General features: G+C 40.1%; 1 long non-coding RNA gene across 2 annotated transcripts in view; it reads left to right on the top strand.

The window, feature by feature from the left end:
- The first annotated feature begins 7,864 nt into the window (after positions 1–7,864).
- Positions 7,865–27,242, top strand: part of LOC112542249 (uncharacterized) — a 39,302-nt gene continuing 19,924 nt past the window's right edge. Inside the window, exon 1 of one of the 2 annotated variants that reach the window (XR_015796583.1) lies at positions 7,865–7,969. This is a non-coding gene — a long non-coding RNA (uncharacterized LOC112542249). Of the gene's footprint in view, positions 7,970–22,003; positions 22,324–27,242 lie in introns of those variants that run through there. The other variant, XR_015796584.1, reaches the window with a different exon arrangement.

The following is a 27,242-nucleotide window of genomic DNA, read 5'->3' as shown; positions in this document are numbered from 1 at the left end:
GGCTTTATGATAAAACATGTATGGGCAACATTCAGATTGGTGGAATCTATTCTTTTCCCCTTGTTATCCAGCAGCTGAAAGCACATACAAGCTAATGGGTCAATCCAAGAATATTTTATCATGCCAGAAATGAGCTGAGAAGTCCTTTCACACAAAAAGCCATTTCTGTGCTGATCCACACAGATGTTATATTGCATCACTATATTGACTTTAAGGCTATGCACATTTAAAAAATCATGTGGAAGAAATGCTTCAGACCCTCTGGCATCCATGCTGGTGGTGGGTTCAAAAACCCCACCATTGGGTTTTCAGGAACTGCACAGTGGAAGACCCATCTCCTTTTTATGTGGATCTGTAAAAGAGGGCCATAGCTTTGATCATGCAGTTGTGTCTGCCATCTTGACTTTTTTGACCCTCCCTACAGAGACTCCTGGGAGCACAACATTTTTATTCATTAAAGCGGCTTCTGTTTTGTCATGATTCTGCATGAGCCTGAAAAGTGTGGTGATCTAAGAGTTGCATTAATTTTGTTGAATCAATTCCTTCAAGCAGCACACTTCCAGACTAATGCAGAACCCTGAAAAAAGACGGGCTACTTTAAAGAACAGCAGAGAAGGGCAATGCTCACATGAGGTCTGGACATTTCTTCTGAATAATTTTTGAAGCATACCCAGCCCTAGAGATGCTCTCACACTCAGAACACGTGATGTCTCTTCCAACCCAGTCTTTCTGATGCTGTTTTCTCTCTGGTCTAATTTTGGTTTCCTGACAGAACTATTGGGCAATTGTAGCATTGATGCTTTCACATTCTTCATAAAATTTAGGAGAAATAAAATTGAGACACAAACATTCAACATTTCCTTGATTCTTAAATGATGACTAGGCAAAGAGACTCTTCTATGGTGGCCTGCTCATCTTTAGAATGCCTTTTTCAAAGATGTTCCCATTATCATACAAATGATAACTTAAGCATACATTTCTTGTTTTTATAAAGATGTTTGTGATCCTTTTAATTTTTTTTTTAAATAAGCCATTTTGTGGTTTTCACTAGCCCTGTTCAAGCTTTCTATAAGGCGGGAAAGTCTAAATGGTTACTATGGGGATAAGCTCTGTCACTCAATGTTACATCTACTCTGGATTTTCCAATTGACCACCAAGTTGCTGGACCACCCACCTTTATGAAGCTTCTATGACATCAACACTTTGATGTAGTACTAAGGAGCTAAACTGACACATTCAATTTAGCTTCTTAGTATTAGTGTATGTGTCTTTTGTGGGAATAAATGATCCTTGATAAACAAAACCATTGCTGACAATTTTGTGTAAGAGAGTCTGAGGATTATGATCATTACAGACAGCAGGCATGCCTGAATAGATGCACAAAATACGGCTCTGGCTTCTTTCCACAGAGATGTCTGGATTTACTGTTCTGTTGACTATGATAAAGTGTACAGTCCTGGAAAAACTAGTATCCTTGCCTTTGAAAGCTGTCCATCTGGATCAGTGTCCCTCAGTAATGCTCTTGAGTGCACATCTGAGGCATGACACAAGACCATAATTGCACACTGGTCCAACCAAATTAAAAGTTTGCCATTTCACTGGCATATATGAGAGATCAGCATTCTCTTCCCAACCACTGCCTCTACTGGATTACCAGCATCTACTCAGATGACCGTTACCATCCTCCTCAAGACATATTAAACTGCTTCTCCCATGATTCTAACTAGCATGGCCGGTGGTCAGAAATGATGAAAGTTGCAACCCAGCAATGCCTGGAAGGCAACAGGTAGCCCACTTTTGTCCATTTCAGTCTAAAATACTTGGGTCCTTTAATTTAGTGTTATTGCTGATTATTATACAAGAAACATAATTACTTAACACTGGTAAATCCACACTGCATTCTGTAATTAGTTTTTGGTTTCATGATACTCCCAGAAGCATCTAGCAGAGCTGGAGAAAAACCTCTTTTGAAGGTTACTATTGCCTTCAGAGGGATTATTTGTTTTGGGGTTGTTTGTATTTTTAGCAGAAGTTTACCTCTCCAAAGTTCTCCAGGGAGAAATGATTAGTTACTAAAAACGTTAAAAACAACAAACACTCAATGGAAAGGAGTTTATAATTAGAACAAAAAGAACAGAAAACAGATAAAAGCCATTTTACCAGTATCACGCATGTAACTAATTACAAACTTGGTAAACTACTTGAGAAAAAAGGCATCTTTAAGCCTCAAGCCAAAAAGTCATCCACATGGTCACAATGCATGCCACCTTACAATGAAGTCAACCAAACATTTCAAAACATCAAAAGTCCAGTGGGGTTCCTTACTTCATACTTTCCCAGTTTGACGCTCTCCAGTTCTATTAGGGCTACAATTTGCAGAATCCCCAGGCAGAAGAGTTAATTAACTCCAGGGAGCTGGGACATCTTCAATAAGGTACCAGGTTCTAGAAGGCTGATGTGCCCTATAGAGATCAAATATGGTGGTCTTTCATTGCCACCACAGCATAGAGGGGCAACAGGCATTCATAGCTTGGTCCTCATTGGTCCTTGGTCCTTATCCAGATTAATAACTGGAACTTAAAAAGAACCAATTCAATGAGCAGTGCAGAGGAATAATCTCAATGAAAGAGGAAAATGCAGCAATGAATAGACGTAGACTTCAAATTGCAGAGAACCAGTTTATAGGAAACTGGCCAAATCAAATGAATCAGAGACAACTGAAATTCTTTCAACAAAGTCCAAAATCCAGTTGATGTTTTACTTGCTCATGCAGAGCTGGAAGATTGACAGATTGAGGAAATTTCAAAGGAGTTAAATCTTTTTTGGTGTACTGTAATGTGCTGTCACAGTATGACAGTCCCCTTTGCTTATTCTAACAATACCCTTTAGGCCCATAAATTTACTTTCTTTGTTCTGCCTCTAAGAGCTGAATGGGACATGGTAGTCTTATGCTAGCAGCAGCAAAGGGTGGAGGATGTTTTCTTTGCTCCATTTTTGAGCGTTGTAGGCTTTTTACTCAAAAAAGATGCACTAAGCTTACCATAAACTAATTTCATTTTTTAAATACTGGCTCCAAAAAGAATAGGGCAATTTGCTGACACATTTGGCAATCTTTGGTCCCACAAAAAATTACTCTAGGGCCAAAAGGCAAACATAATGAAGGAGGGTGGGTGATTGCCTTCCCATCTTGGTGCTTTTCTGATCTATAAGGAAGAGGTGAGCTGTGGGGTGCTATAGAATCTCAGCAAACAGCAGTAAAAGCCAAGGGGATATGAAGGGAATAGGAGAATCAGTGAGCTATGTTAAAAGGCTTGCAGGCCAAATCTCACCCAAAGGCCAAAGATGGCATGCTCCTGCTTTACGGAAGCAGAATGGCTCAGGGAAGGCAGTCCTGCCAGGGATGTATATATAGTGCGTGTATAGCAGATATTTCATGGGCCGTTGTGCTAGCCAAGTGGCTTGTGCATAGACTACAATTTACAATGCTCTGAGTAAACAGACTGCTGAGACATCTAACCAAATGGCCCAATCTAAGTTGATAGGGTGAATTTAGCTTTGAGTAGGTTTCGCTTATGTGTAGTATATGGTTCACCATTATTCTTTTGATGGGCTATTAAATTCCTAGCCTTCCTTTACAAAGCTTCTTGTCAGCTCCTTGTAAATTGAGATGCCTCTTCAGTAGGTTGAGAAAACATTTGGCCTTCCCTGTAGAATATCACATCTGGACTCACCCGCCCAGATTTGGCAGCTGCTTTTCCGCCAACCAAGTGTGGCCCGGTATGGAGGAAAGCTTCAGGGGTTGAGGTTGGGCTGTTCCACCTTCCTTTGACATTTCCAGTGCTCTAATTCTTCAAAAGCTTCTAAAGCAATATGCTAAAAGAGAGCTGATTCATGAACCAATTACTGATTCAGCATCATTCAGATTCCCCATAATGGCATTGAAGAGGATGGTGTGGGTGTGCAGCTGCAGGAGAATTGGAGGTTTTATTGGGCTTTTGAACTTTAAAGAAAGGCAACATTAGCAAAGGGTTCAGTTGCCTGGGAAGGATGTCCTTTACATGGACCCTGATTCACCCCTACAGAGTTTCAAACAGCTTCTCTACCAAGTAAGCTTTTTGAGGCCAGAGACCACACTCTCCTTTAAAATTTATGTTTTGGATTCTGAGGATGCAGGGAACATGCCAGAGATGGGTGTTCCCTATTAAGAACCAAATGGCCAAGTTCCGGGCCAATTTTAAGTTTCTGAGTAGTTTTCAAGGTCAACCCTCCCCCCCCGCCCCCTCATATATTATAAAGCATCTTGCAATTACACAGCAACTTGACTGTTGGTGAGAGTTGGTCTTTGTTGTCTGTGGACTGGTAGGAGAGAGAAGAGGGGGTGGAGTAGAACAGTAATGTAATTGCCTGAGTTGTTTAGGGGTATATCTCTCCCCTTCTACCAACACAGACTGGAACCAGCCCTGGAGGAAGGAGAACCTCCCACTCCCAATCCCCAGAGTTAGTCAAGTAGGTTACCAAGACTGAATGTATTGAAAGCTGCTGAAAAATCAAGGAGGGCCAGGATGGATATACAACCTCTATCTTGATCCCTCTTGAGATCATCTACAAAGAAGATCAATGTGTCTTAGGACTGTATCCCAACCTGAAACTACAACTGAAAAGGGTCTATATAATCCATTTCTTCCAGGGCCCTCTGAAGGAGCAATCCAAGCAACTTCTCAACAGCCTTCCTTAAAAATGGAAGGTTGGAGACTGGACAAAAATTATCCAAGGCTGTTGGATCCAGTAATGGTGGTTTTGAGGACAGGACAGACCACAACCTCTTTAAGGGGAGGCAAAACCACCCTCTCACTCAAGAATGCATTCACCAGTGCCTGGACTGAACCACATGTCATCTTCCAGGAGGTCTTACCCATGAAGGCACATATCTAGCATACAGATGGCCATGCTTACAGCCCTGCGGACCCTGTCTACTTCCTCAAGACTAACAGGCTTGAACTCTTCCCAGATAACTAAGTCAGACCTTCCCTCAGACAGCTCCAAAGGATCTACAGAGTCAGAGACTAACTGTGACAATTATCCAGAATATTCTTCACAGCAGCCCTGTACATGTTCTTCCAGCCCTTCCCTCCCTAGGAGGGACTGAGTCATCTTAAACAGAGGAATGAGACAATTCTGAAATAAGAAATGTTAATAAAACAGCTGATAATATTTTCTGTAAAGTCACTTGGTGGAGATTAAAAGTTAGCCACTTAATTTTGAATTGAGGACCACAACAGATATTGTTATTAGCCTTCCAAGAAACAGCACATTGATGATAGAGTTGTTAATAAATAGTTTCTTTCCTACAGCTGTCTCATTGCAGCCTTACAAATCCATTTATACTGGATAGTGATATCAAAAAAGGGGAAAGCTCAGGCGTGGACAGAACAGTGCATTCTCTCTCTACCCATTGGCCCTTAGTCAGAGGTGAATGGAAAATCAGTCTGCCAGCATGTAACCTGTAATCTGATGGAGGGTACTAGCTGGAAGGTATAAAAGGCTGGGTAAAGATCTATTAAGGGCAGGGAATGTGTAGGTCAGCTGGAGTAAAGCAGAGAGGAAGAAGAACTCAGCTGTAAAAGGTCAGAGGAAAAAGAGCAACAGTGACTATCCACAGAAATTTATAAAAGGCAAAAGAATACAGAGGGCTAAAATCACAGCATTCAGAGGCTGAATAGATCTGGAGAGAGAAGAAGAACTTTTGTAGCAGTCCCATAGGACAGCAGAAGCCATATCTACCAGCTACAAAGTATTGAGCTCAGGAATCTAGAAGTCTCTTGACAGCAATATTGAGACCTTTTCTAGCCTGAATCATCCATGCCAAGAGACCTCATCTCTACATTCAACAATATCCCTCTTTCCCCTGTTCCTAAGGAAACTGTGTACTGTAAGCCCTGAATGGACCCCTCAAGGCAGTTTTGGGATGGAGGACGACAAGCCAACTGAAGATCAAACCAAAGTCCTATGGACTTTGCTGGATGAAAGTTTGCAGGTAGACTTAGAGCAGCTTGTACTGCCCCAGAAATACTAAGTAAGCACTTTAAGGTTTTTCTGATCTATCAAAACAGATACATTAAGAACTGCCCTTTACCTATTTAGGTATCTTGACCAGCTGCAATCCTGTCTGCTCGACCTTTGGTGTTGGGCAATTATTAAGAAATAGGTGCTTTCAGGTACAATTTTGACTGGAAAGTGAATCAAGTTAGAGCACTAATATATCCCTCCTAACCAGCATGACCAGTCCCCAACATCACCATCATCATCCACAAATGGAATCATAACATGTAGTTTAGCCTGCAGAAGTAGAAAAAAGCAATGTATATACCATTATGTATATACTATTATGTAATCTTTGCTATGGGTCCTTGTCTTTGTCAAGCTACACCACATTTATCTATTGTAATTACAATCTGTAAAAAACTTTGGTGTTGGGTTAATGTGCCCAAGTAGGCCAATAATGTATATTGGGTATAAGACAGTTGAAGCTGGTTTAGCTATCATTGCTAGGAAAGGGGGTCTTCAAACTGACAACTTACAAAACTAAATAAAGGGATGTCAGTTGGTGATAGCTGGTTATTGGTTAGAGAAGGACCAATGTTTGTAAACAAAAGGTCAGTTGGAACAAAACTGAGGGAAGAGCCACCCTTTCAATCAAGAATCTAGCTAGAGCAAGTGACCTGAAGACTACAGCTGGTGGCTGGACAGAAGGAAGGTATGAACTGAGGTAGGAATGAGACTTCAAGCAGGCAACAGAACTCAGGATAAGAAAACTTCCAGCAGAAGCCAGACTATGAGGAGCTTGAGCAATGTTTAAAACATCTATATGGGAATAGAAGAGAAATGTGCTCATACCAAAAGCCTGAACTTTTTTGAGAAGTTTTAAATATGTTTTAATATATTTTATTTGTTCCATTTATAAGCTGCTTCAATCATCCAAGCAACCTCACTTCAAGTCCACAAAATATGTTGACTGAAGATACATATACACATAATGATGAAAAGTGTGCAAAAATTACCATATTTTCATTCAGTTGTGTGAAAACAAGCGTGAACCTTAATGCATTGTTTTCTGACAAATTAACAAACCACCAGTCTGGAGAGAACTTTCAGAGACTAAAACAAGACTAAATGCAGGTGTCATTTTACAAAGGATGCAATCACAAGGGGAGTCAATGCAATGCTTCAATTGGCCCATTAAAATCTGATTCAACTGGGCTGTTATTTGAATTTATATTTGTGAAAAGGGGCTCAGCAGTGGAGCACAGATTACTGATTTGGTTGAGAAAATTATAGCTTAAAAATCCAACTCAACTGGGGTCTCAACCAAGAAGCCAAATGCACTCTACAGGGCTTCACCAATGGAATTTTTATCTGCCAATTAGTTGTTATTGTTGTGGGGATTCCATTAAGGGAAAAGGTGGCATATCACGCTTTGATGCGCATAAGAGTGATTGGAAACATATTCAGTCAAGTTAAAACATCTCAGAAACTAATGCTCACTAGATTTACTCTTGAAGGTAAGACTGACTTCAGGCCAGTGCAACCTCATGATTTCAACATATGCCAGCAAAGAAATCCAAGAGTGCTGCTTCCATCTGGGCCTGGCAGGGAATGTAAGAGAGTGGGCTTTGGGTTTGGCAAGATGCTTCTTTCCTAGAGAAAAATGTTCTGGCATCCACCTTGTTTTGCAATGTAATTAGCTGGCATCAACCTCTTTCTGAGGTCACTGAACGGTACTTGCAACCCAAGGGGGCAAAGTCCATGTCCTCCTCCACTAAATGATTAATTCATATGCAAAGCCTAAGGGGCTTTTGCTCTCTGAAGTAGTCAGCAAGACAGCAAGACAATGCAGTTGATTGTTGAACTGAAAGCAATGATTTCCCTTGGCATGAAGGGTGATAGAAGCAAATCTTCAATCATTATTCAGGTGAAGGCTTTTATATTGTGAAAAGGGTTGCTGGTGTTTTTATGCACTCTTTTATTTCATAGTGACATTTTAAATGCTACCGCACAATGTTGTTTTTGCTACTTAGATATATGGGTGTGCAAGGCTTTTCTACCCAATTAATGTGATAATCCTTAGGAACTTTTTTTAATCCAAGAGAATGTAGTGCTTGTCCTCAAATGTTCTAGTTTATGTTATCATGCCACTTTGCAGCCATGTTCCCATATTCCATTTCACTTTCATAAAGGTGGCTGTCCTTAAGGGTATATTCTTCCACTGCTTTCCAGAGACATTGCCACAGAAGAAAAGATGCCATATTACAGATATATAAACATTTTTCTGGCAGTAAATTTGCCATGATAGGTTGGCCTGTTTTTCATCAGTTATGATGGCTTGATTCTCCTAGTGATGTTGAATTTCCCTGTGGCTTGTCTTGAATCATAGCATTGGAAGGGACCTTGGAAGTCTTCTAGTCTTCTGCCCAGGGCAGGAATCCTCAGACCGTCCCAGAGAAATGGCTGTCCAACCTTTGTTTTGAAACCTCCAGTGATGGAGCACCCATGATTCCAGAAGGCAGCTGTTCCACTGCTTAATAGTTCTCATGCTCAGGAAATTCACTCTTATTTTGAGTTTGGGTTTCCCTGTAAAACTTCCACACATTGATTCTTGTCCTACCTTCAGACCTTATGGAGAATAAATCCATACCCTCTTCCCTCTGTGACATCACTTCAAGTACTGGAAGATTGCTATTATATCTCCTGTTAGCCTTCTCTTCTTTAGGCTAAACATATCCAGTTTTTTTAACCATTCTTCATAGGACTTAGCCTCCACGATCTTCACCATCTTTGTGCTGTTCTCCACACTCTTTCCAGTTCCTTAGCATCCTTCCTGAGTTATGCTGACCAAAACTGGACACAGTATTCCAGATGCAGTCTGACCAGTGCAGTGTAGAATGAAATTATCACTTCCCATGATCTTGGCATTATATTTCTCTTGAAGCAGCCCAAGACTACATTGGCTCATAACGGTATTCATCTCTGTAGTTCCACCCCTTTCATATGTACCTGTGACATCAAAGGGCTCACACTATGATGTCACAACATTGCTTTCTGCACCCCCATTGCTGGCACTGCTGTCTGGTTTAATCCAGAAAAGAAGAATAACTCTCTGTAAAATGCCACATTAATCCAACAAGATCTGAACTCTTTATTCATTGTGCTCATAAGAACAGGATCCGTTCTTCAGCTTCCTTTTGGATCTGCCTCTTTTCAGTATAGGAAAGTCAAAAATAAGAAGTCATATCATTTCCCTGAACATAGAGCCAAAAATTTCATCAAAGGCTATTCCTGTTCTTAGGACATATACTCAGAAAACAGTTAAGGCAGGCTGAGCAACCCATAGGCTTCCAATAGAACCCCAGCACCCCAAGATTTTGCTACCAAAATTCTGGGGCAAAAGAACCTTATTTCAGCAGTGCAGGGTTTTGTTTTTGTTTTTCCTTTGTTCCTTGTTTTAAAAAATTAAATTTAAGGATTAAGAATAGGAACAAGAGGCCTCTAAAAGGCAAGCCACTCCCATTTGCATCAATTGTTTATGTGCCATCAGGTCGATGTTGACTCTTAGCAGCCACGTACATAGACCTTTTCCAGGGCTCCGAACCTGGCTCTTCAGGTCTTCCATTACCACCTTAGTCAAGTCCATCTACCTTGTTGCCAGTTGTTCTCTTCTTCTTTTCCTGTTCACTGCACATTAATTAAGCTCCTATAGCTATTGAAGCATTGTTGTCCAAAATGCCAGTAATGAGGACAGGCTTTACATTGCTTCAATGAAGGCTGGATGTTGCTATAAAATGCTATAAATCACTAGTCATGAAATGGCCTCATAATGTCGCTGGTCAGTGCTGATATATCTGAAATGTACGAAGAGAAAATATGATGGCATTTGAAGGCTGTTATCTTGGGCAGATTAATCCGTAGTAATTTTTAATTTGAAGATCTATCTAGCTCTCAGCATTTCCTGAGGTTTGTTTATGTAGGCACTTAATTTTAATGATGGCTCCTTTCTCCCTCTATCTGTATATCATCTAATGTTTTTTTGAATTTCCACATTTTATTTGCCCCCCCAACCATCATAACCTCACATGACAGAAGCATAATTTAATAGACTCCTAGCCCATGTGTCAGTTCCTTAAAGGGCAGCGACAGCATAGAAGTGCTGAATGACCAACTTGGATGTTGCAGGCACAGCAGAATTTCCTGTTTCTCTTGGTTGGTTTTGATGGCTGTGGTTCTTTGTTTTCAGATGAGGCATCAGCAACAACATGAGTTGCTTTTGCAAAATGGGGTTGGGTGGGGTTCAGAAGCTTTGTTTTCCTGCCAAATCTCTCCACATGGCCTTTTGTTCCCTCTCATATCATGAACCATGGTTACATGCAACACGCAAGCCCACAGATCCTCCCTAATATATTAATTCTTCGTTCCAGAGATATACCCAATCCTTTATTGACATAAGAAGAAAAGAATCTGATCTCTGCAATCATCTCTTTAATACATGATGGAGATAAAACAATATTTTGAAACAGAAAACAGGAGTATTATATTCAGACAATTGCATTAAAATCCTACACACACTGTTGTAGTGGAGTGAAATGGGACTATCTAAGAAGATGGAACAAACTGCAAAGGAAATGTGAGCTCAGGGAACAAAATTAGAATAAAAAAAGCAATTAATTAAATATCACAGTGCATTACTGAGTGGAATTCAAAATGAAAAAAGGAAGTTGAAAAAGGATATTTGTAAAACATAAGAATCTTCCAGAACTGAACTCATTTAGTATTAAAAATGCTTTCATGGCCTAGCAGCTTAAAGTAAAAGAAACTGCGAACATGGGTTTTCATGTAAAAATAATTTAAAACTAAAATAATGTCGTTATTTGCATTCAATAATATTCAAGGATATTAGGTTCATGTCAAAGGCACGATCCCCATTGATAACTTACAGCATCTTTTTGAGTCATCCAACAAGTTGTGCTGAAATAACAGTAATAAAGACAAGCTTGACATCACTTCAGCAATGGCTGGGTGACTCTACAAGACACCCTAAATCACAAGAGAGGATCCTGCCTGAGAGCCACAGGAGGCAGGCTCAGTCTGCTGTTAGCTAATTCCAAGATTGGTTAAATATAGGCAAATAATTGTTTACTGTCAAGTGATATTTCTTTGTTTTTGCAAATTGGGGTGGGGGTGACCAAATGCTATGGTGTGTGGAACATGATGTATTGATGTCACACAAGTGGACTGGACCATGGTTTTCAGTGGATTGGGCTTGAAGAAGTCCCCCCCGCCTTTTGTTCTTTTTAAATGTTTTAAGCCTATCTTATTTATTTGTCACATTTGTCACATTTATTCATTTATAAACTATCCACTTCTCTCACTTTTTGCTTACTATTGAAACACAGTGGAAATTGTGCCTCCTTTAATGGCTGTTTGCCACCAAGTTTCAACAATGCAATTTCAGTGAACTCTGGGTGGAGACACTTAAAAAGAGATACTTTGCCTGAAAAACAGAAGACCCCATTACAGGATTTTTCTAATATGCAAAGAGCTGTTGCATCAGGAGAAAGAAATGGCAAAGAGTTAGATCTCATGGGCTGAAATTACAGGTGTGTAGATCTGGCTGAACATTGGGAAAAATCTGCTAATAGTGTGGATATTTTAATAATGTTAAGTTCTCTCTAGTTCCAGACAGAAAGCCATCTTTTAGAATTCTTATAGCTCTGAATTTCTTGCCTTGAGCAAAGAGGGGACTAGATGTCTTATAAAACCCAGTATCAGACTAAAGGATAGCTTTCCACTGAAAATTGTAGTATACAATGTAGTATGCCCAATAAAGAGAGTCCAATATAATAGACCTAGCCTATTTGTTTTTTAGCAAAAGCCACTGCAGCTATTTTGGATTGTCTTTTCAGTTGTTGCACCAAAGAGAGGATCAGGGTGCTTTGGCAGTTGTATGGAGTAAATACATAACAATAATCCTATTCAGGCTTATCCTTTTTTCCCCCCTTCCTTGGTAATGATCCAGTTTGGTCAAAGCTGTATTTTAGCAAGAAAACAGATTAGCCGAAGTCTTTACCAAGCATGATTTAATCAAAACCTATCCCTGTTCTGGGATCTGGCTTTACTTACAAAGTAAACATAGCAAACATTCCAGACTTCACTTTCCCCATGTTTGACCTCCATTACATTGCATAATAAAATTAACCATTCAGTTACTGTCTTGTCATAAATCTCTGCAGACCCGTTCTCCTCGTAAAGATAAAGGAAAGCTGAAGATCTGGAGATTAAGTCTGATCTAAAGCACAAAGCATAGTGGAAGACCTTTTCGTTTAACACCCACATCTGGCCCCTGCCATATTTATTGCAGGGAAACATCTCTGCCTATACACATGGGTGAATGAATTGGAAGGGTGCCCCATCGCCCCAAGTTGGAAATAACACTTGCAGTGCTGAAACCCTCAGCAGGTAAAAAGCCAGCAGGTCAAGAAGAAGGTTTGAGCCCTATGCTTTATCTGCTATTATTCACAGGTAGCAGGAAAGATTCAATCTCTCCTCTTACTTTAAGTTTGAAGTAATACAGCCCTTCCATCTTTTCAGGGTTCTGCTACCTCATTCAAGTGCAAATGAATTTTTACATCCCCTTTGGAAGAAACATACTTTTTGTGAGATTGCCATGCAGCTTTTCTGCTGTGTTTGTTTGACCAGCAGATAGAAATCGAAGCCGTCAATATAGAAGATGAAGATGTGTTTGCTCTCCTTTTGTGTGTCTATGTTACTCTTCGTATAGACAGTGAAAAATAGGCCTCAATGGAAGATCACAGGGACAGAATCAGTATTAATCTGGTTAGTACATTATACTTTAGGATGGAAATCAGAGACAATTTTATGCTGGTTCAGAATAGCTATGTGGCAGACCTTAACTTGGCCAGCAAAGCATCGGCTGTAAGAACATTACTAATTGGTACATGTGGATATGCTGTTATGGAATGTGCCAACTTTTTCCGATCTTCTTCATGAGTTTTCCTTTAAATCTGCTTCAGTGTTTAACATATCTTTGAAACGTCAGGTGCCCTTTTTTGGGGAGTGGGTCAATGGTGGGCAAAAGAGTGGAATGCTGGAAATGTGTTGAAATTCAACAGTGTCCACGATTCTTTCAATTCTTTCACTACTAACAGAAAAAACCACTCAGCTTCCTTCTAGCAGTTAGACAAGCAGCAGAAGAATCAACCTGAAAACTGATTCAGAATCCTATCATAAGCTTTCCGTGTGGTAGGAAGGCATCAGCATGCTTGTACCAACTAGCAAGAGAGTAAATCCAGATATATCCTTTTGTCAGCTATTTTCTGTGGCGATCACTTTAAGTGGGATTGTTGCTATGCTAAATGAAGGCATTGTTGTTCTTAGGATACAAGCAACAGTCACAGTAGCTCTCCTCTTGAATGACTGCATAACTTGGCAAGAGAGACAGTTGTCTGTACCATCTCTAGTGTTCTCCAGATAGTGTTGCTTGTCAAGCTTGGTGAAAAATATCAAACAAGAATGTGGAATTAGACAACACTGCAGGGTAAACCACTAATTAAGGAAAAAGAGAAGCATCTGAAGAACTGCAAGGGCTTACAAGGGTAGCATTGAGATTATTTTGACAGTGAAAGAAGTTAGGCTTCTGCCTGTATCCAGAGGTGCCAAACAACCCAACAGGGACAGTTTTCTCCATCATGACATGTTTGCGACAGAGAAGCTTCACCAGTAGAATTTCCTATGTTCCATAGTTCCTGAAGGCACAAGAGCTCTCCTGGAAAAAGTTGGCAACTCTAAGTATCGATAATATTTTAATGAAGGGTCTTTCTGCTTGCCTCTTGAAGTCGTTAACCCTGTGATATTTCTTGGCTAAGAGCCACATTTGGGTGATGATGGTGGTGTTGATATGTTAGATCCGTATCTTGCTTTTCTTCAGGAGCAAAAGGCAACTTACATGAGAGATACGTTACATTTTATCCCCACAATAACAATTCTGAAGGTAGGTTGGGCTGAGCAAGTGACTAGCTCATGCTCACCCAGTGTGTTTTCATAGCTGAAGGTAGATTTTAGTCCAAGACCTTAAGCAATACACCATTACATTCTATATGATTACTCCTCATGTACTGTATTTTATACTTTTCCTCTTCTGCCACATGAAAAATTTAAAAAAAAACTTTTTTTTTTAAGGAGATCAGAAAGATATACCAAGCCTGGCAACACAGGTTATGTTCCTGTTTAAAATACAAGTCAGCCTTCCTCAAGCTGATATCATCCCATTGTTTTTCATCAGAGTTCACAGGGGGCAAGGGGTGAAATGCCAACATGTGTGTAGTGATGTTATCATGCAAATGATTCCATTATGTGACTGCATCATGATGCTGTATCTGACCCAAGTACAGTTGTAAGTTATCATGGCTTGTTACAGATGCCTCTGGATGTATTGGAACTCTCTCTCTCTTTCTCTCTCTGACAGTTCCCCAACAATATGGGGATTTTGTTACTTCTCATCTCAGTTACATGAAAAAAGTTGGGAAGAGCTGATTCAAATACTCCAGACAGTATTTTTAAAGGTACTGTTAAACATGTATTTTGTACTGATAAAAATCCATATTCTGGGCATGGTATAGAATAGGGATAAGTGGGCATCAAATGCTTCAGAAAGCATGCAAATGGGAGAAATTTGCATGTTGGCAAACCTCCACCAAGGAACAACTATTCTTTCTACATGAACGCCTACAACAGCATGCCCTGCCCACCAGTGTCAGATACAAACCTCCAATAAACTGCATAGCTAGATGGAAAATAGCTCAACAAAGCAGCAGAAAAATGATATGGTGAATGATCATGGATGCTCACCTCAGTCTAAGCAAATACACTTTGCTTCAAGTGTACACAAGCACTTCATAGATAACCTCAAGGAGCAATTGGAAAAAACTATGTCCCCAGAACACACAAAAGCGCCAACAACCACTATCAAGACTACATCCCTAAGACAAGCTGAAAAAAAAGGAAAGCAAAACTCCAAACCAAACCGCTCAAGCTAAATCCCAGAAGCAAAGAGGTACCTGAACCTGAATGGTAATCAACTTGTCCAGCTGCCCACTGTCCACCTCAGAACACAATGTCCTCCAGAAAGGCCTCAACTGATGCTAGTCAGTTAGAATTCTTTACAGCCTTAGAAGCCGCATTTGAAACCACAGGACTTGCTACAGAGACCCCAAAAAATATAAGGCAGACAATCATACCACAGACCAGAAGAACACAGAATCAGAATCAACTCAAAGCAGAGGTCAGAGCAGCCCTCAAAAACCTAAAGAAGGGCCAAACCATCATCATCCTCCCAGCAGACAAAGGCCAATCCATGGTTATTGTGGACAGATCACAATTCATACAAAAAGCCACAGAATTACTGGAGGACAAAGAAACCTACACCCCAGTAAACACCAACCCAATACAGAAACCTGATCAAGAGAACCCTTAATGACCTAACCAAGAAAGGTGAAAACACAGAAGAAGAACAGTTGCAAATAAAAAACAGTGGACCCATCCTCCCATACTTCTATGGATGTCCCCAAACACACAAGCCTGACATATCTCTTCGTCCAATTGTATCATTACCAGGGACCCCAACATACTTCATAGTGAAAGAACTTACAAAAAAGTTTGGACATCTCACAGAGGGGAGTGAATATCCCCTCAACTCCCCACTACAGTGCTTCCAGAAAATCAAAGACCTGAAAAATAGATAAAGATGAAAATATGGTTTCACTCGATGTCACAGCACTCCTTACATCCATAGACCCAGAACTAGCAAAAGAATCCATGGGAGCAGTACTACACAACACACCCAACCTAACCAAATACACTAAGATCAAAATAGCCAGAATCATGGACCTCATTAACCTCTGCTTCACTACCTACTTTCAGTTTGATGGACAAATATACCAACAAATCAGAGGAACACCCATGAGATCACCACTCTCAGGACTCATAGCAGAGACTGCAATGCAGCATCTGGAAAGTGTAGCACTCCCATATGTACAACCCAAAGTATAGATCTGGTATGTAGACGACACCTTTGTCATAATAAAAAAGGAGCAACTAGAGAAGACACATTAAACTATCAATAATATCTTCAAAGAAATGAAATTCACAAGGGAAGAAGTAAACAACAACACACTACCCTTCTTGGATATCCTCATCAGCAGAGAAAATGATTGCAAATTAGAAACACAAGTCTATCAAAAAACAACCCACCCTAAGCAAGTACTCGATTACCAAACAACCCAACCTCCCACAAGAGGAGCTGTGCAAGAACATTATTCAAATGAGCACAAACGCACTGCAACCCAGGAAACAGATCGCCTATACAACATCTTCCAACAAAATGGACATAACTTTATCGAAAAGGGCCTGACCACTCAACCCATTACAGCACAACCAACCCAAGCTATGAAAAGGATAACACTGCCATACATCAGAAACATCTCAGAAACAACCAACAGACTATTACAACCACACGGCATCACCGTAGCACACAAGCCAATTGAAGCCCTCCAAAACATTTTAAGTAAACCAAAAGACCCAGTAGCCCAAGAAGGGAAAAATAGGACTCATCTACAACATACAGTGTAAGGACTGCAAGAGCTACTATGTAGGACAGACAGGCAGAAGACTAGCAGAATGCACCAACTAGCAGTCAGAAGAGACAACGAAAACTTCTTTATCTCACAGCACATGGACAGACTCAACCACAGTTTCAGCTGGGAAACTGTCAGCATCCTATACTATCCCTATACACATAATGCTAGGGAATTCCTGAAAGCTTGGCACAATAGACACATAGATATAAACCACATTTACACACCATTTAAAAGAGACAAGAAAGCTAAGAAGGAAACAAAAAGACCAGAACATGTCCTCTCCAGCAGCCTACACCCAGATAAGCAGGGATTAACACCAGGCAAACAATCAATCAAACAGAAAACAATACCCTAATCAAGGCACTACCAAGGAGAGACCCACACCCCTACCAACACTGGCAGGGGAAGCTACTGGTATATAAACAGGGAGCAAACCCAAAACCCACTAGCACTGTTGTTACCTAGTCTGGTAATGAAACAGCTACAATCAAACAACCAAGCTCAGACAGCACCAAGGACTCCATACGGATATGTCTCAGGGCCAGTATATATAAAGCATCTTCACCCAAAAAGCTATTGATATATTTGGGTGGGGAGGGGATGACGACTGAAGAACATTGTTTAAGGAGTACATCATTTGGTGATGCTTTTTCTATATTATTCCTCCATCTTTGCTCACAGTACTTACAAATGACACTGACAGAAAACACTGTCTATATTCCAATCTATCTTTTGACAAGAAGTTGGCGTAGGTAACTGGGTTTCTGCTGTACTTTTCCATTTGAAACCTTTATAATTTACTATCAAAGGAATAGGATTGGTGCCTAATTTCTGTTTTGAAATATTTAATATCGGTTCAAAAAAGCAGGGCCCTTGTTCATATCTCCAGAGTATGACAGGTTTAAATCTAAATCTCAAGACATTAAATTCATACCTTGAACATATGTTAGGTGTTAGCAGCCACTGACTACACTTGTAAAAATTAGGCAGAGTTTAAATCTACATTTCTGTTATGTTATAAAAATCTCATTACCTGGGCCATAAAATTTATCTCTGTGGACATGGTACACATCCTGAAATGGGATAAAGATGTGAGTGTCTCCATGTGTGCATTCATTTGGCAGACCTAAATGCACCTGGCATCAATCAATAGTGTGGACAGCTTTAGTATCTGTCTGAAAGGTTCACATGGCCTTACGAGCAAATCTTTCAATAAAAGGTAGATGTGGTGCAGATAAGGGAGATGAGAGAAAAATACAAAGGAAAATCAGCCAACCAGAAAGCAGATTTTGTGAACCTCTAATTAACCTATGAATGTCAATCAGTTAATAGGCCTATTTCATTACCGAGAGCACTTTGGCCTTAAGAAATGTGTTCTACAAATGACACCAGAGCAATGGAGGGATCTAAAAGGCAGGCCCCCATAATCTTAATGTTCCCCTTAGTCATTATTTTGTCCCCCTTTTGGCAACCTGAGTGGGACTTTTTTGAGGAGTGTTCTATTCTTATTTATTGAATATACTTTTAATCACATAAATGATTTTAATGGGTCCATAGGGTATTTCGGGAAATTTCCTGAATGAACCTATTCATCATGCAAAGCTGAAAACACTCCTTTGGCATTGCAAAGCAAGGTGGGGAGATGAGATGTGATTAGGGCAAACCTGAGAATCAAAGCAAATAATGTAAGAACATTTCCAATAATTTTTTTTTTTAATGAAAACCTCTTCCACCCTTTTAGTTAAGATCCCTTCTTCATTCATTCCTTTCTTGTTCTCCCTCAACAATCCCTCCCTTTTCCATGCCTCTTACTTCTGGGGATGAACAAAACTTGCTGGCTATGACTGTGTAATGTCACAGCTCTTCTGCATTGCTCAAACATTCCACCTGTTGGGTTCTGAGAAGCTTTCTGCTGCTTTTGGCAAGAGCCCCACCAATCCAGCACAGAAGAGGAAACCCCACCCTTTATACTGAAGTGACTTCAACCCTGACCCAGAACACTTAGAGGGTGGAGAAGGAAAGAAGGGGAAACTTCCTAATATTGAGAATGCATCCCATTCTCCAGGGTTTCCTAAATGATGAAAAGATAGAACTCTTAGGCAGAAATGAACAGGAATTGGGGAGCAAAGTCTGGCAGCTTGACAGGATGAGCTGATGGGCAAAAATGCAGCCAACACAAACCTGACTTAACACTGCCACAAGTAGAAAGCTGGAAGTAAAAAAGCTAAGCAAGCAGTTGGCTTCAGATAACAAAAGCAGTGAGGCAAGCTAGATAAATCAAATGTCCATGATGTTCTTCAGATAGAATAACAAATAGGAATGTCACATCAGATCTGAGATCTAATGTGTGATTTAAGTGAGGATAGAACAAAATAGGGTACTGGTGCTTCATATGCTGCAGTTATTGTGTGGTTTTCCTTGCTGCTTCCCTTGCACATGTTCTTCTACTTCTTCTTCTTCTATCTTCTAAGATTGTGGGTCTTCTCCCTCCTCCCTAAAGCTTCAGTGCTATTTGCTCTTAGTCCTGTTGACTGACAAGGAGATGACCTGGATCTGAAACCTTCATAAAAGCAGTTAGCACTGATATATCTACAGTATATCTATATCTATATCTGTATCTATATCTATAAACAATCATCTGTCTATCTATCTATCTATCTATCTATCTATCTATCTATCTATCTATCTATCTATCTACCTACTTATTTGGGCAAATTCTAAAGGAGAGATCTGTGAGTCCCTCCAAATATTCTCCCATCCTTAATAGATGTTTGCTTCAGCAGGGAGCAACTCCTAATTGACTCGTGTTATTTTAGAAGCTAAGCATGGCCATCCCTGGTTAATACTTGGATAGGGGATCACTTGGGAATTTAAGACTTATAGGCTAGACTGAGAGGTTGAAAAATATATATTTATATTTTTGTAAGAAATTAATGTCAAACCGCATCAGTAATGCTGCAAAGGAAACAGACACAGATGCAGATGGCAGGAATCTAACTCAACTCATGGATGTCTTCAGTTTTACAGTAATGGATGCTAGGAAGGTTTTGCAGCTATCCACAAATTTCCTCAAAGTTCAGCAATACGTGTGTGTGTGTGTGTGTGTGTGTGTATGAGATTAGATTACATCTACATTACATGAGATTAAAAATTATGGAAACTTAAAAGAAAAACTAGAAAAAAGAAAGAAATATGAAAGAATAAAAGAAAAAGGGAAAACTAACAAAAGGGAAAGAAAGAAAAAAGAAAGATGCAACTTTCAATCTTCTTTGCAGCAGTTACAAACATAGTAATTACCATCTCCACCCTCCCTTATTGTGTATCATGGTTCCCTTCTTCCCATAAACAAAACTTTTTAATCAATACATCCCAAAATCACAGTTCATTTTTATCTGTTTTCAGCAAAGGGTCCATAAAGGTTTCCAGAATTTTATAAAAGTAATGGTGTCCCCTCCTTAATCAAACAAGTCAATTTAGTCATTTCTGCGAGCTCTGCCAACTTCACGATCCATTCTTCCATTATGGAGGAAAACTCACCAATATGTTTCAATCTAGAGCAGCTACATTAAGTTCCTCCACCCAAACAATAAGATAGGTGACTGCAAAGAGGGCCTTTGGACTACGATAACTTGCTTGTGAGCATTCTCCACAGGAAAATCCATCGGACACCTGTGCTAATGACTTTTTGGTGCTAGCTATAGACCTTTGATACTTTTCTTAGACTTCTAAAACCATATTTATATTTGACTTCTGCTGCCATTAGCATTATCTTTTATTGCTTTGCCAGGTTCCCCCCCCCCCCCCCCGTAAACTGTGCTGGAAGTTTTGAAGAGAAGCAATACTATGGAATTAAAAAAAAAAAATGTAAACATTTTATTTCAGCAGGATCAGGGTCCAGGCTGTAAGGTTCTGGGACATGGATTTACCAAAGAGAGCCAGGAGAGAAGGCGCAGTCCAAAACTGGCAAGACTAAATCTTTAGAGCAGCAGTGAAAGACCAGAAAGGAAAAGGGCAGTTTCCTGGTTAAAGACAGGCAGAAAGCTACTCATAAAGCCATGGTCAGAAGAAGTCTGCATGTAGTTGCAAGCAAGTAAACATTCTATCCACGAAAAGGAAAAATAAAAAACACTGCTCAGAAATAATCAGAAATAAAACACTGAATTCCAGCGTTTTTTAAGTAGAAATCACCTTGACAAGAAATTAATTCTGCTGTATTAGAAAAAAACGTAAGAATGTAATGTAATGTTCCTGCCTTGGTAGCAATGGCTGCGCTACAAGGTTTGGACGATGGGGAGGTATTAAGTATATGAATAAAAGGTAACGGTAATGTCTCCCTCTAGCCAAGCTTGACTCTTGGTGACTCTTTGGACACATCTGTCTTGTTTTCTTAGCAAAGGATATTTTTTCAACTTCCCAATCTAGCCTGTAGCCCTGAGATTTTCCAGCAGTCTCCTACCCACGTACCAACCAGGCCCAACTTGCATAGTTTTTTTGAGGTCATCTAAGGTCAAGTTGGTGTTACTTCTCTGTGGGCTTTTTCAGAATTATTAATAAGAAATTCATAAACATTTATAGAAAGCTTTGTCAACATCATAAATCAAATGCTTCAAGACAGAAAGAGTAAAAATAAGGAGATGCCCAGTACAGTTGTGTATGTTTTTTTTTGTGACAGGGAATTAGAAATGGCAACTGCATCTTTTTAAAAAGAAATGTGGCTGCCAGTAAAACAGGGCAATACTTTTTAAAAACAAACCCTCAGACAAATGTTCTGGCTTTAGAAACTTTTTTTTCCTAGTAGGGATGGTATTCTTGTCTAGCAAAGTATTAGAAATCATTTTTTACTCTAGTTAATGAAGAAAAGTTACCACTGTGCCTGCTATTTGGAGTTCAGTTAAAGTCTTTTGGCAACTCTATCACTGCCTCCATGCTCTTCCATGTCAGTCCCCCAGTCTGGTCTCCTTCCAGGTTACTGAGTCCGGAATTCCTGACTGGAAATGTTGGAAGAGGACATCCAAACACACTTCAATGTCTCAAGTCCAGTAGAGAGAAATGCGGTGCTAATAGGGCAAAACGATGGTAAAGTGATAGCTTGTCTCCTTCAATATTGTTCAAATGTTATTTTGGCATCTCTTCAGTTATTGTATCCAAGTGATGTAGTCCCAAGCTCTTTTGGCAAAATATGTACTAAATATAAAGCATCAAAATGTTAGCACAAAAACAGATTGATAATATGCAGGGCTGGGGCGGGGGTGGTGAGCTATGGTTTTATAACATCCTGTTGCCCTTTCACTTAAAGGACAAAAAATGAAGCTAGCTCAAATCCAAAGCTGAACAATTATTTCAATCATATTGGGAAAATGTCATGAGCTCAGAGGGTGACAGTTACTGACCATAATTTGGATATAAATTTCACAATGAGGCTGAGTGCCAAACCACAGCTAACCAAATAGAAATAGAAGGTAGTTTGCTTGTTTCAATTTGCATGAATCTCCACTTCAAAGAGGCGAAAGCAGCTTTTCCTGAACCTGAGCATTGTCCATATGGGTGAACTCCTCTGGCTAGCCATGCTGAAGAATTCTGGGAATCGAGATCCACAGATCTGGAAGTGTCTCATTTTGGGGTAAGTCTGAGAATTTGTGTAGATGAGATAGCATAGTACCCAAAATGGAAGGAAAGTTTGAATCAAAGAACAGCAAACATGCTGAGCTTTTGAAAGCAGTTGCCTTGAGCACTCTTTTAAAAAAGTTTTTGGTGGTAAAATGTGAAGAAGTGAGAATCTATTATTTCCTTTGTGTTTAGCTATTATAGAAAGACTTACCCATCCCACTGACTATGCAGATATGACCAATCATTACATTAAATGTTAATATTCATTTTAAGGTCTTTTTACCATGTTTATTGTACATACTGAAAGCCAAACAAACAAATAGTCACATACATGGCTAAATACTATTTAGCATTTATTATACTTAAACAAATAAAACTCAGTTGTTAACCTCATAACAGTTCTGCAAAGAATGTAAGCAGTGAGGCCACAATTGATTGACTCCTTAGTGAGTTTCAATGTTCTGGTTTTATTCTGCCAGGAACAGCATTATGTTTTTATAGCTACCTCACTGTATTTCTCATATAAGGCTTTAAGAGATAAGAGCATTTGGTAAAGAGGGCTTTTCTCTGGAAGCTTCCATCTCCAGCACGGCCATAGTAACTGCTGTCACTTACACAGTTTCTCAAATAGTTCAAAAGAAAGAGTGTGACTAACAAGCATCTCCAAAGAATATGTATGCACGTGTCATCTATGAGCAACCCTGTACAGTGACCATATTTTCTTGGAAAAAATAAAGGACAAAGCTGAAAAAGGGGCAAACCTGAAAGAGGTTCATAAGGATAAAAAGAAATTAATTGTTTATGTTTGTCACTTTGCTTTACAAAAGAAAATGCAAGAGCAAAACCAAGAAAATAAATAATTAAATTAAATAAATCTAAAGGACAGCTTTTTGAAATAAAGGACTGTCCCTTATAATAAAGGAGGTATGGTCACTGTACTTTTAGGAGAAAAAAGAAGAAGGTTTGTTGTTTAAAACCCGGCCCAGAAAATACTACTTTAGGCACATCCACATGAGTGTTTCTCACCATGTCAGAATCAGTTCCAGGCCTGATAAATCCCAAAACCCAGATTGTTTTTGAGACCCAAGTCAATACATTGTTGTTCACCTGAAACTGTACCAACACTCTGCAGGCCATACAGGCAGCCATTTTGCCATTGGTGGGTACTCCTGCCCCACCTCATGTCTTGGACTCTGTATTCAAGCAAACTCTTACTTTTTTTTCCTCTGATTGCCCAGAGGTTTGGCATCCTATTAAAGAGCTTGCCTCTTCTTGTACGTAGAATTTAGAATTTGTATCTCCCTCCTGCAGTCCAGCTGTCATGGCAATATGCAACTGTGGTCCTAATTAATGAGGTAAAGCTGGTAAGATTGCTCATATGCCATCATTCTACCTTTACAACTCACGTAGTCTTTTAAATGAAGCAGAGGAGTGATGACAGGGAAGTCTTTGAGAGATTTAAATGCTTTTTCCAATCAAGTTTGCCCTGCATAGCTTCCTTTTTGCAGACAATCAGGCAAATTGTCTGATCAAATTGACTTTCAAATGCATCCAAATGGATGCACTGAAAAACATGGATGGGAGTGTTATCAATTCATTTTATTTCCTCTGTGTATGGAGTCAGACTCAGGATATTTTTGCTACTCTTTTGTAACAGGTAGTAATTCAGGAAGAGAGACACTGATTGTTTGGGGTTTGGTTTGTATTCTCCTGTTGGGGTACCTGGAGCGACAGAGGTGATTGGCTGTGGTGTTCTTTGTATATCAATGCATTTCGAATTCACGAGAAGTGAAGATAATCACAACTCAGTTTCAGACTGCTCTGTGAGATTTTGGGGGTGGTAATGCTGGTGATGTGAAAGAACTCTTTGATAGGACAAGAGTGAGAGAACAAGACCTATAAGCATCATGCCTTTACTTTTACCTTCCTATTACTGACCGCACATAAAAATGGTATCATCCACCCACCTCCCATCCTAGTACTCGAAGATGTGTTGGACCAATTCCCACAATTTCACCACCACCAGCTACACTTATGGCCTATTTGATCTCCCCAAGCAAGGAGCTTCAACACACTCTAGTCCTCCCTGAAATGCATATGTATGATGAGAAAAGAGATTTCAGGGACAGCTAGTGAATCCTGTGCAATTTGCACGCCTGACTTCTTGCTGTAGGAATATAAGTGCCTAGAGGAAAACAGGACCTCTTACAAACCCATTGACAGCATATACCCCTGCAATTCAGACCAGTCTTAACAATAAGGCATTGGCTCTTCTTCCTTTTTTGTCTGCCACTATGTCAAAATCTCATGTCTGAACAGGGTTTGCCTGGCACAGATATAATCCACTGGTGCAATATCACTGTTGTGGCTGTGGTGTGGGTACATACATTTGCAGAGGTAACTGTCAACCATCAATCGATAACCCTAACCCATTTGGTGGGATCAAAAACACAAGAACACCTAAATAAACGGATGTAATCTACTGCTGCATGAAACTAGCTGTTAGGCAAAAACTTTGTGGCAGGCAAAAAAAGAACAGTCAAGACATTTTTGGACAGGTCTCAGGAACTGATGAGATAAACAACACGGTTTGTCTATGAAAATAATATCAGACAGCCTAGTCTTTTCTATAGCAAAAGTGAACAGTATTAACGCCATATACATGAGTGCATACGGTATCATGCCTGTAGAAAGACAAAGGATGATACAAGGCTTTCTTTCAGATGTTTTAGACTATGATTCCCAAGGCAATCCTAAGGTTTTAGGGTAACTGCCTCTGAAATTACCTTAGTGGTGATAATCCTATTGTTTGTATTCCTTAAATCATGCTGTTCTGTTCTGCAGTGGTCATCTATCTCAGCAGCTGATCTGCAAGGGACCATCTCTGCTCTCCATTTGGTTTCGTTGTGGTTGCATTTGGTCTCTCATTAGGCAGGCAATGAAGCATGCTGGCTGGGGGGTGCTGGGAGCTGAAGTCCACACATCTGAGATTGAGAAACACTGCAATAATGTTTCATCCTCCAAGTCTTCCTCTGACAGTAGTTCCATCCCACCTATGACTTATTCCCACCCCATTTGTATTATTCCATGATATGATATTATTCCTGCTAAATGTCGCAGTTAAAATTCTTCATTTCTAAAATTAACTCAGTTCTGAAAGGATGTTCAACAGAGGAGTCATACAACAAAGGGCAGCTCTTTAAGCAGTGACTCAGCTGTGGACAAATCTTGGTGGGCGTCAATTAAGGCTTTGGGCTGCTTTACAAATCTCTTCAATGGCAGATTAAGGCTTTTTAAAAAAATGAAAGCAAGGGTAAAAAAGGAAAAGATAGCAGCTGTGCCCAAACCACACAAGCACACTGACCTTACAAAAGCTGTAAGTTGACTGTCAAGTAGCACCTGGGCTTTTCTACACCAAAGGCCAATTCTTCCCTACCCTCCTCAGAAAGGTTAAGGAAGACAGAAATGTCATCTGCTCTGCTCTTTCCCCCATTTCAATCAGGCATTACACAAGAAAAAGGTCTCTGTGTTTGTATTCATTCCAAGGCAATGGAGGATCAACAGTTAAGAGGATTTCCAGTCTCTTTCCTGTAAGTGCATACAGTTGCCAGCATGCTGCTTAAGCCCTTCCATTAATTATCTCCACTAGGCCAGACATACCTTGTGGTGGCCTACAGCAGAAATGATCCATTGTGCCTTCCATACTGCTTTTTCATGGCTTTTAAAGACCCCTCGGACTGATCTCTTTAAATTCAGTGCCACAAATTTTACAATAAAACCTAGATTTAGTGGATCCACATTTAATAGATAGTTTCTGTCTAGATAGCCCTCAAAATAGCAGACAAGCTCCTTGCGTCTATCATTTGGAGAAGCACTTATAATTTACATTAGATTAGATTTTGTTTACTTCATTTACATCAGTTTATGTCATTTGTGTAATGATCTCCGTGGCCTTGGTGTGGCCTCCACAGATCTCTGAAAGCTGTTACATGTGAGAACTTTCATGTGATGGAAAGAGAAAATTATTAAGTACCTACCTGGAGAAGAGTCATATTACCTACGTTTAATTGCAGTCAGATTAAAATTTAAATGAAATCCAGCTCAAGTTTTGTCCTGACTCAACCTTTTATTTTTTTCAAGTTCAGCCCTAACATGCCACTCACACAACCCGTGGCCTGAAAAAGTTACACACTCATAATAAGGAAAACGTCTTATGCTTCCTCTTGTTTCTCAGCAATGGTTCAGCCAAGAACCAGCTTCTGATGCTGAACTGGGCAGGGCCATCTCAGCAGGCGGGTGGGGGGAGATTGTGCCAGCAGCCACTCACTTCTCTGGTACCTCAGGGTTTGACTGTCTCACCCCTCCTGTTTAATATCTACAGTTCATGAAACTGCTGGTTGAGGTCATCCATCAGTTCAGGGTTCAGTATCATCAGTATGTCCATGATACCCAACTGTACATCTCAACCCTGGGCTGTGAATGTGATGCTATCCAAGCACTGACCCAGTGTCTAGAGGCTGTCTGGGTCTGGATGGGGAGGAGCAGACTTTGGCCCAATCCTGAGAAAACTGAAGGACTATAGCTGTTTGAGCCCTCAGGTCAGGGACTTTTTCACCTTTGGTCTTAGATGAGCTTACATATTCCCCACTCAGGACTACTGCACAACTTATGGGCCTTTCTGGATTGGCAGTTACTGCTCAAAGAGCAGGTAGCAGCTCTGGCCAAGATGGCCCTTGCACAGGTTCATCTTGTGAGCTAGCTGTGCCCTTTCCTTGACTGGGAGGCCTTTAAGACCATCGCTCATCCCCTAGTCACCTCATGATTGGACTATTGCAATTCACTCTACATGGGGCTGCCCTTGAAGACCATCTGGAAGCTACAAGTGGCTCAAAATTCAGCAGTGCAAGTAGTAATGGATATTTCTCATTATGC

Source organism: Python bivittatus, unplaced genomic scaffold, assembly GCF_059951505.1.
Source record: "Python bivittatus isolate LINGU-HERP-01145 unplaced genomic scaffold, Pbiv_v1 ctg000020_np1212, whole genome shotgun sequence".
In the NCBI taxonomy this organism is placed as follows: domain Eukaryota; kingdom Metazoa; phylum Chordata; class Lepidosauria; order Squamata; family Pythonidae; genus Python; species Python bivittatus.
The sequence above is the reverse complement of the archived record's forward strand: the minus strand, read 5'-3'. Positions and strand labels throughout refer to the sequence as shown.